Consider the following 18,204-nt stretch of genomic DNA (forward strand, 5'->3'; position numbering starts at 1 on the left):
CAATCAACAGATTGAGTAATAGTAAGCTACTCCTCCAACCAAACTACCTTAGAATCACTATGGGGAACTAACTTTGCTTATCTACAAGTGCCGCTTCTAATCTCATCATATGTAATATAGGGACTATTAAAAAATATTGTATTTTTAAAAAAAAGCAATTAGAATAATTTCATTGATAGTGAAACAAGAGAAACTTAAGAACTGAACGGAGATAGCAAAATGCTCCAAACAACCAAGATACAAAGATCAATACAAAAAGCACCTAGAGACCAAAACGAGACCAAAATACAGCCGGGCCAAAAAAAAAGGGAACCTAAAGAGGCAACACAGCCGAAACAGATCCTGAGGATACAAAGACAAAGGAACAGACCCAAAAACGAACGAGGACAAAACTAATTAGGCAAAGAACTAAAATTCCAAAAGAACTTGCCAAATCTAATCTGCAGGAATAAAAGAGCCTGGGAAGTGTTGGCAATTGGCTGCAATGAAAACCCTGACAGCTCGAAACCAAATGTATTTCTGGTTCGCTGAATAAAGAATACTTAACAGAATAGACTTCAAAGAAGGTGAATGCAGCTAATGGCAAATCTTTGCTGAGTTGAGCTACGCTTTCCTTCAAGCTAAGATTAAAATGCTGAGCAACTTCATTGTAAGCTGTTGCCCAGCCTGTACTATCATTTTCTGCCGAGGAAAAGTTCTCCAAAATATATGCAAGACAACCAATCGGTCCTGTGTTGTGAATCCAAAATGATCTAGCTCCCAAATTGTATATTTTCTTGAACCCTTGAAGTAAATAAATTCTCACAACCATTGAACAACGCCATCATTGAATTTATTTGATTAAGCATAAACCGAAAATTAACAGAATCAGAATGGCACTATAACCGACGCCATCTCTGAATTTGATGAAGCTCAACCAATATCTTGTCTTCATTTATTTTAGTCATGAGGTAAAGTGAGTTTCTTCATCTGCGTGCAAAAACGACAACCCCGACTGTTAGCTAAGCTCCATTATGCACAAGGCCTCCAAGCTAGCACAGAAATCAAGCGCTGGACCTCTTAAGGATCCAAAACTACTCAAGGGAAAGGACCTTTAGCAACATCCTGAATCAGAAATTCCACTTTACATAACTCTCAATAATACAGAGAGGCAATGATCTGTGAGTAACAGAGTGACGCAATTCTCATCTATTGTGTACCACGAAAGTATTTAAACTATAAATAAATAAAGCAAACATACAAAGCACTAATATTTACATCATTTACTCTCTCCACATATGCCTATATCCACGGGCATGCCACTACCCATCAACATAATTACAAAACCATCAAATCAAATTGTTGCTCATAGTAAATATATTAGTTAATCATTCTCAGCCTTCTTTAATTTATACATCACAAAAGGTACCATCAACTACTAGGCAATAGCCCGCCATCAATCGGCAAAGTGTTACACTCATTTCATATAGGTATTTTAAGTTTGTCTTGCCTCCATGTTGCCCTTATAATTAAATACTTTTTTTGTTTTTAGCCTTATTTTAACCTATTTGTTAATTTTGATTACTTGATATTTTATTTTTATAATTGTGGTGTTTTTAATAGGTTTTATGGTGAATTAAAGGTCAATAATACATTAAGAGATGATTTGAAGAAATTTGAAATCTTGAAGAATGAAAAAAAAAAAAGTTAAAGAAATCAAGTTTTGAAAATTAAGCTTGCCGAGATTTGCTTGAGATATTGCTTAAGATACTGCTTATGGTATGTCATACCACTTAGCCTATGACACAAGGCAAGTAACAAGTCAAGCGAAGCTAAATTACAGCATCTTCAAAATTTTCAACATCAAACTTGACGAGATTTGCATGAAAAGTTGCTTAAGATCATGCTTAGAATATGTCGCGGTGCTTAAAATGTTGCTTGGGTTAAGCTGAAAGTCAAGCGCAATGAAAATTTCATTGTAGCATAAAAACCTAACGAGATTTGTTGAAGAACCTACTTACCATATGGTGAAAGGCAATACAACACCTGGATCTTGCTTAAGATATTGCTTAGGGTTAAGCAACTCTGTCAGCGAGCACCTCAGAGATGTGAAAAATTAAATTGACCTAGAAATTTTAATACCTTATCTCCTGTCTATTCATTTGTCCTTATCTATTTTTAGACCTACTTTAGAGCAACTTTTGGGATCATATAAAAGCATCTTTTTCTAGTTTTTGCCCTAATAAGGAAGAAAGAGAAAAATCACTAGAAGGAAAAGAAAAGGAAAAACGCCATTAATTCTAGACAAAAGAAGCTGCTGGAGACATTTGGAAGCTACAGAGTTTAGAGATTATGGATTCTTGCACCTAAGTTTTTCTATTTTTAGCTTATTATCATGTTTTTCTCTTCTTCTTCATTAATCTATCTTGCAAATATTACCATGAATGAGTAGAAGATTTAGATTTTAGAGTTGGAAACTATATTTTAGATTAATTTATAAATTTGGACTGGTTTATTCCAGATTTTATACAATATAAGTTTTGATGCTTCACCTTGTATGCCTATTTTACTTGCCTAATGTTGGTAGCCATTGAATATTATTTTAATCTTTGATTGAAGGATCGAAAGGTGAAAATCATTAATAGGTAAATAAGGATTAGAACTTAAAAACATATAGATTTAGAAATAAACTAGGGATTTAAGAGGATTTATTTAGATTTAGAAATAAACAAAGGATTTAAGAGGATTTATTGATTGGTTATAAAACTTAATGAGTTTTAAGTGAATCAAATATCATACGAAAGTAGGTTTGGCTTTCTTAAAATATTCTTTAGTTTGCTTGAAAAAGATATCAAGGGATTTTAGAATCAATCACCTTCAAACTCTATATTCTTTTAAAATTAGATAAATCAAGATAAATCCCAAGTAATTTATGCATAAACCCCAACTCTGGAATCAATTTCACCATTAATTAATCTTTCATTTTAATTATCCATTGCTAATTTAGTTTAATTGCATCTAGTTTAAGAATTTATTTGCTTCACTATTTACCTATTTTGCTTAGATTCATTAATTTCATCAAGTTTATTTACAGTTTGCACTTTACTTTTATTATCATTAGCCCAAATAATCTCTATATTCACAGTTTGGTATTCAAACGCAAATCCCCGCGGGAACGATACTTGACTTATCACTTTATCACTTGATACGGCCCTTATACTTATGGATAACCAATATCAAGTTTTTGGCACCGTTGCTGAGGATTTGATTTTTGTTTGATATTGAACGATTGTTTTTTTGGTTAATTTAGACATTTTATTTTTAATTTTTTTACCATTTTACTTTGAGAATTTGTTTGTTTTGTTTTTTAGGTACTTTTTTTTTTATGAGAAGAGCAAGAAGTGAAGAAATTAGTTTATTCTTTGATCCAGAGATAGAGAAAATAGCTAAAGCTTTAAGAACTGAAGCTAAGAGGAGAAAAGCAAAATCTAGAGTTCAACAACAAAGAGAACAAGAGCAAGAGCAACAACAAGAAGTAATGGCTAATAACAACAACAATGCTAACAACCGTTTTGTGAAGGATCATGCTTATCCTAACATTTGGGATTTCATGCCAAGCATCACAAGGTCAATAGTAGAAGCTAATAACTTTGAATTGAAGCTTGCACTTTATTAGATGGTACAACAATCACAATTTGTGGAAGTATAAGTGAAAGTCCACATGTTCATCTAGCATACTTTCTTGAGATCAGTAATATGTTGAAGATAAATGGAGTTCCTAATGATGCAATTCGACTCAAATTATTTCCTTTTCCTCTGAAGGACTGAGCTAGAGAGGGGCTACATTCTTTGGCACCGGGTTCTATTATAAGATGGGATAAACTTTCTCAAGCCTTTTTAGCTTAATATTTCCCTCCAAGCAAGACTGTTAAGCTAAGAAATGGGCTAACTTCTTTCAGACCTAAAGATGATAAGAGCTTGTATGAACATGGAAAAGATGCAAGAATTTGCAAAGGATATATCCACATCATGGGATTCCTAAATAGATGTTTGTCCAACAGTTTTATAATGGTGTTTTTCCAGCTATTAAAAGTATAATTGATGCATCTTTTAGAGGTGATCTTATGGAGAAATCTAAAGATGAAGTTTTTTCTGCTTTGGATAAAATTACTTATAACAACTACCAGTGGAGTTGTGAGAGGAATGAGATGAAGAATCCAACAAGTATGTTTAAGCTTGATGCTATGAATATGTTTAATTCTAAGTTTGATGCTTTAACAAGGAAAATGGACAAATTAAGCATGCATTAGATGCTTCAGTTGGAGGTTCAAGTAATTTAGTAGATGTTAAAGTTGTAAATGTGAGTTGTGCTACTGATTTTCCTTCTTTTGGTCAAGATTTTTCAAGTGAACAAGTGGATTATGTGGGGAACTACAATTGAAGGCCAGTTCATAAGCCATTTTCTGCCACTTATGACCCAGCATGGAGAAATCACCTTAATTTTTCTTAGGAAGGTAAACAGGGACAACATCAGAATTTTCAATAACCTCCTGCATATCAACAATAGCATAATTTTCAGTAGAATAGAGGACTCCTCCTAGAATTCCTAAACCTCAAAATGCACCTGCTCCACAATAACCATAATAACCTCCACCACAACAAGCACAACTAAACAAGATAGCTAGATTGAGAGCTATACTTGAGACCTTACTAGCAAGCCATCAAAGTCAGCAAGATATGATTTCTTAACCAACATCTATAATGGATCAAATGATAACACATAACAAGGTGTTAAAAAATCAAATAGCTCAACAAGCAAGCTTTTCAAATAGTAAAGCATTTGGGAAGCTTCCTAGCCAACCAAAAAATTCAATGGAGCATTACAACGCTATTACACTGAGAAGTGGCAAAACATTAAAGAGTGGGTACAAAAAGATTGAAGAGAAAGTTGAGGGAGAGAAAACTAAATAGGGAGATAAAGAAGCTAAAGTTTAAGTTAGAGTTAAAGTTGAAAAAGAGATTTCAATGGAAGAGAAAGAAAGTAAAGAGAAGAAAAGTGAAAAGGAAAAACCTAAATATGTGGCACCCAAGGTTTATATTCCACCTTTACTATTCCCACAAAGATTTTAGAAAGCAATCTTAGATAAACAATTTGGAAAGTTTTTAGAGGTGTTAAAGTCTTTGCATGTGATTATTCCTTTTACTGATGCCTTAGCACAAATGCCTTCATATGCTAAATTTCTAAAAGAGATTCTCTCTAACAAGAGAAAGTTGAAAGAATTTGAGACAATGGCTCTTACAAGAGAAAGCAGTGCTATCTTGTAAAATAAACTTCAACCGAAGTTGAAAGATCCTGGTAGCTTTTCAATACCATGTCACATTGGAGATGTCAGTATAGATAAAGCTTTATGTGATCTTAGAGTTAGTGTTAGTCTCATGCCTTTGTCCATTTATGAGAAGATGAAGATTGGAGAAATAAAACCTACTATTATTTCACTATAATTAGCAACAGGTCTATTAAATTTCTAGTTGGAGTGATTGATAATGTGCCTCTAAAAGTTGGAAAGTTTTTCATGCTAATCGATTTTATAGTATTAGAGATGGAAGAGGATGTACACATTCCTATTATTTTTGGTAAACCTTTTCTTGCTGCTACTGAAGTTATTATTGATGTTAAAAATGGAAGGCTTAGTTGGAAGTCGGGGAAGAAAAAGTTAACTTCAATTTGTTTTAAGCAATGAAGAAGAAAGATGACTAAGATTCATGTTTGAGAGTTGATGTGGTAGATGAGTTGTAACAACCCGATCCTTCTCCAGTTAGTATTGTCCGCTTTGGCCTATGGGCCTCACGGATTTGTCCCTTGGGAGGTTTCATTCCCAAAAGCGCGCTAACCAGGTGAGGAAGGCTCCCACATATATGGCCCAAATCTTTTCTTCCCGTTTCCGATGTGGGACACGAAGTTTCCACCCCAGTGCGTAGCTGGTTGAACAAGCACGTCCCAACCCCATCCCTGGGTCGTGACAAGCCCACCAGCTTCTGTCACACCCCGGCTTAGGGGGCCCCAGCTCAAGCCCCTCTATGGGTGGCCTTCTTGCCAGCGTACCCTTCTAGAGGCCGGACCTGCGACTCACAAGGTACTGTCCGCTTTGTGCAATTAAATCCCTTCACTTCTGCAGAGCTAGGATTCGAACCCTTATCACTCACGGATTTGCTTCGCCTCTCACCAATTGAGCTTATTGTCACACCCGGCAGGGGCTCAAGCCCCTCATGGGTGGCCTTCTTGCTGCGACTCACATCGATCTTGTCGCTTTGGTGGAGTTAATCCCTTGGCCTGTGAGCTAGGATTGAACCCATATCACCTGACGGTTTTACTCGCCTCTTAGCAATTCATCAATTGGTAAGAGGCGAAACCGAGGTGATGGGTTTCATCCTAGCTCCAGGCCAGATTAACTCCACCAAAGCGACAAGATCGATGTGAGTCGCAGGGCTTGAGTGCATCCTCGCACCACACACCGTACTAGAGGGAGTCCAGCTCTGATACCAAATTGTAACAACCCGATCCTTCTCCAGTTAGTATTGTCCGCTTTGGCCTATGGGCCTCACAGATTTGTCCCTTGGGAGGTTTCATTCCCAAAAGCGCGCTAACCAGGTGAGGAAGGCTCCCACATATATGGCCCAAATCTTTTCTTCCCGTTTCCGATGTGGGACACGAAGTTTCCACCCCAGTGCGTAGCTGGTTGAACAAGCACGTCCCAACCCCATCCCTGGGTCGTGACATGAGTAGGTTGAAGAAGTGATCAGAAAGCAACATCCTAAAGATCCCTTAGAAGCTTATTTGGTACACAACATCACTAAAGGGGATGAAATTGTAGAAGTTGTAGAATATGCTCAAATTTTGGAAGGAAATTCACCTTTACCTATGGCTAGTGTTGAGAAAATTAAAGATTTGAAGCAAGATGCTACTTCACCACCAATTCTTGAAGAAAGTGAAGCACTAAAGATAGAGTTAAAACCCCTTCCAACAAATCTCAGGTATGCTTTTATTGGTCAAAATGCTAAATATCCTGTGATTATTAATGCTAATTTGAATGATTATGAAGTTGAGAAATTGTTAAGAGTTCTTAAAGAACATAGGAGGATAATTGGTTATGCCATTAATGATGATAAAGGAATACATCCTTCTGTTTGTATGCATAGAATTTTATTGGAAAGTGATCACAAAGCCACTAAAGAATCACAAAAAAGATTAAACCCAAATATGAAAGAGGTTGTGAGAAAAGATATCTTAAAGTTGCTAAATGCATGTATTATTTACCCCATATCTGATAGCAATTAGGTAAGTCCAGTTCATGTTGTACTCAAAAAGGGTGGCATCATAAGAGTGAAAAATGAAAATGATGAATTGATACCTACTAAGACTGTAACTGGATGGAGAATGCGCATAAATTATAGGAAGTTGAACAGTGCAGTTAGGAAGGACCATTTTCTATTGCTATTTATAGATCAAATGCTAGAAAGATTAGCTTATTATTCTTATTTTTGCTATTTAGATGGGTATTCATGGGTCTTTCAGATTCCTATTCACCCAGATGATCAAGATAAAACTACTTTCATATGTCCTTATGGTACATTTAGATATCAAAAGATGCCATTTGGATTACGTAATGCCCCAACCACATTTCAGAGATATATGATGTCCATTTTTTCTGACTTTATTGAGGATATTATGGAAGTGTTTGTGGATGATTTTTCTATGTATGGTAAATCTTTTTATGAATGCTTATCTAACTTGTCTAAGGTTTTGCATAGATGTAAAGAGTTTAATTTAGTTTTGAATTGGGAAAAGTCCCATTTTATGGTACAAGAATGAATTATTTTGGGACATCTTGTATCAAACAGGGATATTGAGGTAGATAAGGCAAAGGTAGAAATAATTGAGAAAATGCCACCCTCAATATTTATGGAAGCAGTAAGGAGTTTCATGGGACATGCTGGATTTTATAGAAGATTCATTAAGGATTTTTCTAAGATTTCTAAACCTCTCAATAATTTATTGAGTAAAGATATGGGATTTAATTTTGATACTGATTGTATGAATGCTTTTAACAGGATAAAAGGAGCTTTGATATCTGCTCCTATTATGTAGCCACCTAAATAGTCATTACCTTTTGAGTTGATGTGATGCAAGTGACTATGTAACGCCCTCACCATAGGTAGTCCGTACATTTTACTGTTCCGACAACTAATATCTATTCGGACAGTCAAAATGTCTGGAACTACACCTAGACTATAGTGAGGAGGCATAAATTGAAGAAATAAATGTTAAGAAAATATAGGAAAAATGTAGAAAAAAATAAATTAAAATTTAGAGAATTTATAAATTGGTACAAAAATAATAAAAATAACCCAATATGCACTACTAAGGGCATTTTGGTCATTTCACCTCCAAAGGTGAATTTTGACCTAAATGTCAAATTAAAAATTTAGAGAATTAAAATAATTACTATGAATTAAAACCTTATAAATTGAATTAGAAAAGAAAGAAGAAGAAAAGAAAAGAAAAGAAAGGAAAAGAAAAGCTTATGAAAATTTAAAACAAATTAAGTACACATATATATATATATATATATATATATATATATATATATATAGAGAGAGAGAGAGAGAGAGAGAGAGACAAATCCCCACCAATCCACCTTCTTCTCCACTCTTTCTCTCTCTCTCCCTCTACATTGCCAGCTGCCCATGCTCCCATTTCCCTCCATTGTTATCAAGCTTCCAAGCTTGATTTCTCAAGCTTAATCCACCCAAAACCCATAGCTCACTTCACAAAAAATGCTCCCCACACCTTAAGGAAGCTATAGATACCAAAAAGAAGCAAGGAAAGTGAAGTTTAACAAGTTACAAAAAAAGGTTAGTGCTCAAAACTCTTAATATCTTCTTTAAGCATGAAAATCATGCTAAACCAAGTGAATATTTACATTAAATTAAAAAGAAAAATTTGGGAAAGAAACCCTTGAATTCTGCAGCCCTAGAGGAACCATGAAAATGATGGATTTTGTTGGTTTTAGTTTAGTTAGGGAAGTTAATTAACAAGGTATTATATGTGGAAATTGATTTCATCGTTATATATGTGAATTTGATGTTTGAAATTAGGGTTGTGCACTTGAAATTGGGGATTTTGTGGCATTTTTGAATTTGACCTAATTGTGTTGAGATTGATGCTAATAGAAGTGCCATGTATGCTTATTTGGAGTTTGGAGAAGGAGGAGATTGAATTTTGGGAGTGTCAAATTTTCTGCAGGTTGGGACTCAATGAGTCCAGTTTGTTTGTTGAACCCTAACTGACAATGTGTGGCTCCAATTGGTATCAGGCCAATTGGAGGTTTTTTTAGACATCCAACCTTCATTTTCAAGAAGAAATCCTGCCCAAATTCTATCAAAATCCTGACCAATTCTTTGCCCAAACCCGGATGACCAAACACTAAAACCCAGAAAATGACCAAATAAAAAGTACGTGTTCATTTGGTCATAACTCTCTCTATACTGGTCCAAACGACCTAAAATTTACATCAATGGAAAGCTTATACATAGGGCTACACTTTTTATGAAGACCACTTGACCCAGTTTTGCCTTTAACTAAGTCAAATTGTTAGCACAAGTTGGGTCACTAAAACTGCCAACCCAGAAATTGACCAAAACACTGTTTCTTTGGTATGCTTGACCAGTTTTGGCAAAAATGTCATAACTTGGTCTCCAAAGTTGCAAATTGAGTGAAACTAGTGCCAAAAGTTTTATAAGACATAGCTTAACAATTTTTATGTTCTGACCAAGCTCCAGAAACCATTACATCCTAAGGAAAATATTAGCCAAAGTTAGGAATTGAAATCTAGAAAATATTAAGTTGAACCCAGAATGCCATTTGATACTCGTGTGTTCATTTGGCCATAACTCTCACTAGGAAATTCCATTTAAGATGTGCTAATATGATCTGGAAACATGATACTTAAGGTTACAACATTGATTTAGACACCTTTTCCAAATTCTAAGTGTAAAGACCCTAAAAAGAGGGACAAACATACAGCCTTGAAGATTGACTATCGCCTTTATAGGATTAAGAGTCTAGGTCAATACATTAACTATAACTCACTATACCAAGCTTGAAAAATTATGAAATTGTACCTGAGAGTCCCTAAGACATAGAGAAACATATCTTGTAAAGGAATCTAAGTCTAAAAATGACCATAAAATGATCAAATGACTGGTTAAAATTTATTGACCAGGAATTGCCAATTCTAGGCAGCTTAGAGGCAAAAGGACTAGTTATGGTATTTTGACCATAACTTGAGTTCTATAACCCCAAATTAAGTGATTCAAAAACTGAAATTTAAGTTTAAACATAGAGGAGCAATTGTTATGAAGGAAGTGTGATCAAATAGACATCCTAACCTAGTCAAATTCCTAGATAAAAATAACACATCAAAATGAACCTAAAGAAAGGTTCATGGGAAAAATGTTATACATGGTAATTAAAATGCTCATAAGGCTAATTAAATATTAAAAATGATATGAATATGTAAATTGGGACTAATGTCCTATTAATATGAAATTAATGGTACCACTGAACAGTACCAGAAAATAGCAACAATAAATAGTGCTAAAATAATTAAAAATGTTTAAGTGCCCATAGTATACCTAGACTCATTTATTTAGTTTGGATAAATTGGTATACCAATTAGGGACTACAGATAGCAGTACTACCTATCGAGAAAATCATGAACTGACAATATATGTCTGGTATGATTGTTCTATAGGCTATATGCCTACTTACTGGCCATTATGCCTACTTACTGGCCATTGTGCCTACTTTATTTCTGGCTTTACAAGCCTGACAGCGAATCTCATGCCCGACAGCTGGCCTCATGCCTGACAGATGTATACAGGGTAGACATATGGCTATCTAACCCGTATACTCCCGTGTATCTAGCTCTTATAATCTGTTATAGGTTTCTTGGGCACTGATAAAAATTAATTAAGACTTAATATACAATAAGTAATAATAAAAGATCCAGATAATGTTAATTGTTTCCAAAGTACAATAAAATGTAAAAGACTCAGAAATTATGATTTGCAGATATTAATTCAATTGTTTAATTATTGTTATTATAAATTATGCACCACTAAGCGTTATGCTTAACGCGTTAGTTTTTCATCGCGTAGGTACTGGAGATCAGCAGCCGCCACAGCAGCAGCTGCCACAGTAGTGTTCGGACAGAGTTCCAACCAGATCTACCATCGACCAGAGTCACCTCACCAGTCTTTTATATCTTGGTTGGGCCCATGTATAGACTAGTATTTTGGTTCATTATGTTTAATCATAATGTAATTACTAGTTATGATGTATTTCATTTTGGACTTCTAATTTAACTTGAGATTGAAATGAAAACTTATAATTTATTATCTATGAATTTCTATATGAATGCAATAGATGATACTTTATTTTTAGATCTCATAAATAATTGTAAATGATATGATACAAGAGAATATGATATGGAAATGTGTGAAATGAATATGGTCATGTTAACAGGTGATTAGTGGAACCCGCCAGATGCTAATAAAACAGGGGAGGCTCTGTCCGGGTCTCCACAGAAATAAGTTATAAAAAAAAATTACACATGGATTACTACTTTTAAATGATATTAAATGGTTACAATAGATATGATAAAATATAATAGGGTGCTTCAGAACCGAATGTGGCTCTTCTTGCTCGGCTATACAGTAGACAGGTAAGGGGCGTCACAGATTATGCCATTAGGGCTGTTTTAGGACAAAAAAAAGAATAAGAAGTTTTATGCTATATATTATGCAAGTAGGACCTTGGATGATGCTCAAGTGAATTATGCTACAACCCAAAAAGAATTTTTGGCAGTGAAATTTATAGTAGATAATTTGAGGTCTTATCTCATGGGGTCAAAATTAATAATGTACACAAATCATGCAGCTATCAAATACCTTTTGCAGAAAAAAGAGGCTAAGCCTAGGTTGATAAAATGGGTATTACTCCTTTAAGAGTTTGATTTGGAAATTAAGGATAAGAAAGGAGTAAAAAATGCGGTGGTCAATCATTTGTCTAAATTGAGGCAAGAATAAGGAGAAAATTTGGGGAAAGAACTTTGAACTGATGATTATTTTCCTAATGAGCAGCTTTTGACAACCATTAGTGCAAAAATCCCTTGGTATGCAGCTTTTGTAAATTATTTAGTGTGTGGAATCCTTCCACCTAATTTCACATGGCAATAAAAGAAGAAATTTCTTTTTGATGTGAGAGATTATGATTAGAAGGAACCATTTCTGTTTAAAAGATATGGAGATGGCATGATTAGGAGATGTCTAGTTGATAAGAAGATAGAGGATATGATTAGAGATTGCCATTCTTCACAATACAGAGGTCATATGATTGTTTCAAAAACTGTAGCAAAAGTACTTCAAGTAGGGTTCTTTTGGCCATATATTTTTAGAGATGTGAGGAATTTTATGAGTTCTTGTGATAGACGTTAATGGATAGGAAATATCTCTAAAACTGATGAGATGCCCCTCCAAAACATATTGGAAGTGGAACTATTTAATGTGTGGGGTATTAACTTTATGGGACCTTTTCCATCATCCTTTGGAAATAAATATATCTTGTTTGGAATAGACTATATGAGCTATAGCATCTCTAATGGTTAGGGTTGTAGTCAAATTTCTCAAGAAATTCATTTTCACAAGATTTGGAGCTCCACGTGCCATTATAAGTGATAGAGGTTCACACTTTTGCAACCATCAATTTGAGAGATTATTACAAAATTAAAATATGAAGTTAGACATATAGTTGCAATACCTTACCATCCACAAATTAGAGGCCAAGTGAAGATTTCAAATATGGAGTTAAAAAGAATTCTTGAAAAGACAGTGAGTAGTTCAAGAAAAGATTAATCATTAAAGTTAGATGATGCTCTTTGGGCCTATAGGACGGCTTTTAAAACTCCTATTGGTACTGTCTCTTTTAGATTAATTTATGGGAAAGCTTGTTACTTACCTTTAGAGTTAGAACATAGAGCATATTGGGCCATAAGGATGCTAAATTTTGATTTAAAGGCTGCTCGAGAAAAAAAAAATGTTGCAATTAAATGAACTTGAGTAGCTAAGACTTGATGCTTATGATAATGCCAAGCTTTATAAAAAAAGAACTAAGAAATGACATGATAAGCATATTAGGAGGAAAGATTAAAATCAAGATGGTCAGGGCCTTATACAATCACAAAGGTTTATCCATATGGGGCTATTGAAATGGGAAATGAAACTTAAGGGACTTTTAAGGTTAATGGGCAAAGACTTAAGCATTATATTGTTGAAGAGCGCACAAAGAAAGTTGTAGAGGTTTCATGGCTTAGATCCCTAAATAGGCGTGTCTAAGTGATTTGAAGTGTAAGGTCAAGCTAAAGACCTTCGCTTAGCACTTCTTGGGAGACACCCCAAGCTTTATTTTTTTAATTTGATTATTTTTCTTTTATTTAAGTTTTTAAATTTTTGAGTTTTCATTTGAGTTTCTTTTTTTACCCCCATTCAACTCAAAATTGACAGTTGTTTATCTTTTCTAGGTCATTTATGAAGATTGGCCAAAATTGGAAATTGTTGAAAGAGGCAAAAATTGAAGGGCAGCAATTTAAGGGAAGAAATTCTGCATTTTTCTTTCTCTGTGAATAGTAATTTTCCTAATCTTACAACAAATTACTGATATTGGGGATTTAATTGATAACACATATTTATTTGTGTATTTTTATTTAATACACCTTGAATGAGGATCAATTTTGATATTTTGGAATGATTTTAGCTTTATTAGAGTGCAAAAATTATGTTTGCTGAACTTTTGACTTTTTAGTGTATATATGGTTTTATTTGTTCAATAGCAGATTTTTGGTGTTACTATTTATGATACTGTTCACATTGCATTAGGTACTGTTCATGTTGCTTTACATGTTATTTTTCATATTGCTTATGCAGATTTTAGATGCATAACATGTGCTTTAGATGTTGCTGATGAAGTTGTTTGAGTATAAGCTTAGGTTTCATTTCATTTTATGGATTGCATAGGTTATCTGCAAAATGTGTTTGTTTTGAGTTGTTTTAATTCTTAGTTTTTATATGTTCGTGTTATGTTTGATATGTTTTTAAGAGTTTTCGGGTTAAATTTTTAATTTTTTGGTGTTAATGTGTATTTTGTGTTTACGGAGGATCAGGATAGCTTTTGATAGCATTTGGAATGTTTTTAGTGAGCAAAATCTCAATTTTTAACAAAACTTACTGAAATTTGCTGATGATGTTACTTACCCTAAGCTGCTATGCAATTCTGCTTACCCTAGGTCATTTCGTGCTTACCCTATATCATTACCCAATCTCATTAGTTCAGTAATCATTATATGCTTACCCTAAGCTACTACCCCATGCAATTCCTACTTACTCTAAGTCATTTTATACTTACCCTAAGCCAGTACCCTATGTCACCAGTTAAGAGCCTTTGTTTAAAACCCTAAATTTTTGCCCTCTCTCCTGCATTTTTTGACCCGCTTACCCTGATTTGACTCCATCTTCCCCATTTCCTTTACCAAGCAATTTCAAGGAGTAGTTAGGGTAATTTCTTTGCCTTTTTAATGGTTGGTACTAAAAAGTGGTCTACTTATAAACCCCGAAAATCCAAAAATTATACCAAATAAAAAATGATAGACACCTCTCCTTGCTCTCCAACCCTAAACCCTAACCTAACTTTTCCTCCACCTTCTTCACCATTACCTCTAGAGCAAACTCCAACACTTATACTACCTACCCCTATCACTCCACAAGAGACACCCATTGAAAACCCACTCCAATCCTTCCACCAACTACACCCACCAAAACCCCTTTACCCAAAACCACTCAACTCATGCCTACGCCTATGTTAGCCAAAGAAAAACCAAAAACAAAATTAAAATGGCTACGAGTAGAACCAAGAAAGCCTTTATTTCAAAGAGGAAAGCTCCTTCACCTATTCTTATAGAATCAAGTTCCCAACCTAGGGTTTTCTCAGAACCCGTGAGTAAAAGAACTACATCTGCTACATCCATTTCCTCACCTGGCATCCCAACACCTATCCTTCAGTCACTAATAGGTCCTCAAGTCACATATTCTCAGCCTGCTAAAGGTTTAGCAGCACCTTTTGCATCCATGGATAGCATTGAGGAGCTAAATTCTCCTCTACCTTGGGCCTTTAAGAATGTTGATATGAAAAACACCTATGAGAGTTTAGCCTCTAAGCCCATTTCAATAACTAAATACATGGATGAATAACTTTTGAGGGAATTAGGAATTCATGATGCTATGTTTGCATATTTAGATGTAGTGAATTGGACTGAGTTTGTTAGGATTAAAAAACCTATTTATGTAGACCTCACTCTAGAGTTTTTGAGTTTTTTGAGATTGGATTTCAAACCTATATAGTAGGGCATAGGGATTTGATACACTTTAAGTGTGCTGATATAGATAGAGAATTGGAAATGGGTTCCATGAGTGCTATTTTTTGCTTTAAAAATGAAGGGTATAAACAGATTGAGTGGCAAGATCCTATTTATGATCTTGAAAAATTTTGGAAAGAAATAGCTCCATATGGAGGCTATTATAGGAGGCTATTATAGGCAAAGGACTACAAAAGCTTCTAAAATCATAAATCTAACCTTGAAATACCTTCATAGGTTCATTTCATATGTTGTCTTGGAGAGAGGGCATAGCAATAGCATAATAGGTACTAGAGACCTATTTTTCTTGTGGTACATGAAAAAGAAAAAGCCAATTAGCACATCATACTTTTTGGCTACCCATGGGTACCAAACTATTAGTAGACACTCTCTTGGCAGTACAGTATTTGGAGGCTACATAACAGCTATAGCCAAATCATTTGGCTTTGATGCTAATCTATATAAGTTGGTAGTAATTTCTAGTGAGTCTTTCTTGATAGCACAATATTGCTTCACATGGACTTATGTGAGAAGAGAGGAAGCACTTATGTGTTATTGGGACAACAAAGTGATGCTAGTGGTTCTGTAGCACCAGGTGTTTATCCTATAGCAGACCCTATGTAAGTACCCTAATCAACTTCTTCTGTAGTACAACAACCCTTAACTGAGACTTTATCAGTTTTGAAATCATTAGAAGCCAAAGTGGCTAGCTTATTTGCATAACCATCAGCTCCTACTACAAAAACTAGTGAGATTCTTGCTACTTTGAAGGCTTTAGAAAATGAGATTGATGCTTTGGTTAAGCAGCAGCTCAAGCAGCAAAAAAAGCAAGACATGAAGCTTAAGAAGAGGTTCCTGTCACTTAAAAAGAAGCAACAAAAGTAGGAAATACAAATGCTGGAACTTTGCAATAAGTTAGCTCAATCCTATAACAGTTTATACCATTGGGGCCAAGACATGTTCCAGCAAATGAAGGACTTGATAAAGAACCTAGAAACAGCTTCTTAGTAGTCTGATTACCAAGAAGGAGCAGCTGAACCTGAAGCAGAGCCTACAGCAGAACCCCTAACACCTCCAACAGATCCAGCAGCAAACTAAGCAACAGATGACAGCAACGGCAATAATTTAGTTTTAGTTTTAGTTTTAGTTTCTATTTTAGTTTCATTTATAATTTATTTGTTAAGTTTTCCAACTTTGGTGATAGTTTCAGTACATTTAGTTGCTTCTTTTTTATGGTTAGAATTATACTTTTGAACATTTACTTTGGCTTATCTTATCTTTTGGTGTGTTTCTGTAGTTATGAATATATATATTGTTAATGCTTTTGTCTTTTAAATTTCCATGTAAATATTAGCTCTTAATTTTAATTGCTGAAATTCTGTTTTGTTCCCTTTTAAATTCTCTTGCAACTTATTTTTGTATTTTATGCTCTACTTAGTCCTAATTTTTGTTGATGTTAATAAGTTGTATACTTTCATTTGAATTGGATATGCTTAAAATCATGATAAGGTAATAGTTGACCCTTTTGCTATTTATGCTTATAGTATGCTGCAACTGCTTATGATATTGCTTACCCTAAGCAACTTCATAAGCAACTGCTTAAGCATTGTCAAATCAACACATTTGGGATACTTATACACTTTTCTCTTTGAAAAACATTGTTAATATCTTTTTTTAGCATAATTTTGAATTTTTTGTGCTTATTTAGACTCAATTTCCAATTGTACATATTTCATAAATTGATTGGTTTATTCAATTTTACCCATCTTCGCATTCATTTTAGATATTGAGGACAATATCTCATTTGAGTTTTGAGGCGAAGGCAAAATTTTTGCAAAATTTTAAAATTTTTGAGCATTTTCATTTATTAATTGGATTTCATTCATTCATACATAGTTAATTCATACATTTACACTTATACCACACATACCTATACACATACATTTGCATATAGTTTTCATATAGATTGCACTTAGTTTTTATTTAACTTATACATTTATTTTAGGATCATGCATATCATAAAAATAAATTTTTACCTTATCCTTAGAGGAATGAGAGTTACTTTGAAGAGCAATTGAGTTTACCTTTAGGAGGGTTCGATGGATTGAATGTTTTGGATAGGTACAAGTTTATTAGATTCTTGCCTTAGTTTATATCTTAGCCAAGGGGTTAGTTTATATCTTAGCCAAGGGCCACCCAATCAATTGCACTGAGTTTGAGTGCTTAGAGAAAACTCTAGGGTAAGAAGTAGCTAATTGATGTCTCATCAATCATAGAATAATACTTTTAGACCTTTCAAGGTGAAGTCTTAGCATATACCTGAGAAAGAAATGATCTAGGCATTCTTTGGATTTTAAACCCATATTTTTGCCTTAGTCAACCTCACTTTAAAATTTCCCTTTGGAACCAATTTAAGCCTACATTTATTCCATTTTATTTCTTTGTACCCACATTACTATCTAGCCATAAAACTCAAACACTTACCCATCCTTCATGAGAATAATTCTTTAAGTAATAGATACACTATCAAAAAAATAAAAAAAATTAAAAAAAAGAAAAGAAAAAATTAAGAAAAAAAAAAGAAAAAAAAATATAATAATTAGATGGGAGAAGTAACTAAAGTAAAAAGGCTAGCAAATTCAATTATTTTATGTATAGTAATTCACCACCCAAGTACATAAAGAAATGAGTTTAGGGG

General features: G+C 34.2%; 1 non-coding gene across 1 annotated transcript; it reads right to left on the reverse strand.

Moving 5' to 3' along the window:
• Window positions 1–3,909: 3,909 nt before the first annotated feature.
• LOC131175162 (small nucleolar RNA R71) lies at window positions 3,910–4,015 on the reverse strand. The gene has a single exon (XR_009145324.1). It is a non-coding gene; the product is annotated as a small nucleolar RNA R71 (small nucleolar RNA).
• Between the last annotated feature and the right edge of the window lie 14,189 nt (window positions 4,016–18,204).

The sequence above is a fragment of the Hevea brasiliensis genome, chromosome 16 (genome assembly GCF_030052815.1).
Source record: "Hevea brasiliensis isolate MT/VB/25A 57/8 chromosome 16, ASM3005281v1, whole genome shotgun sequence".
NCBI lineage: Eukaryota > Viridiplantae > Streptophyta > Magnoliopsida > Malpighiales > Euphorbiaceae > Hevea > Hevea brasiliensis.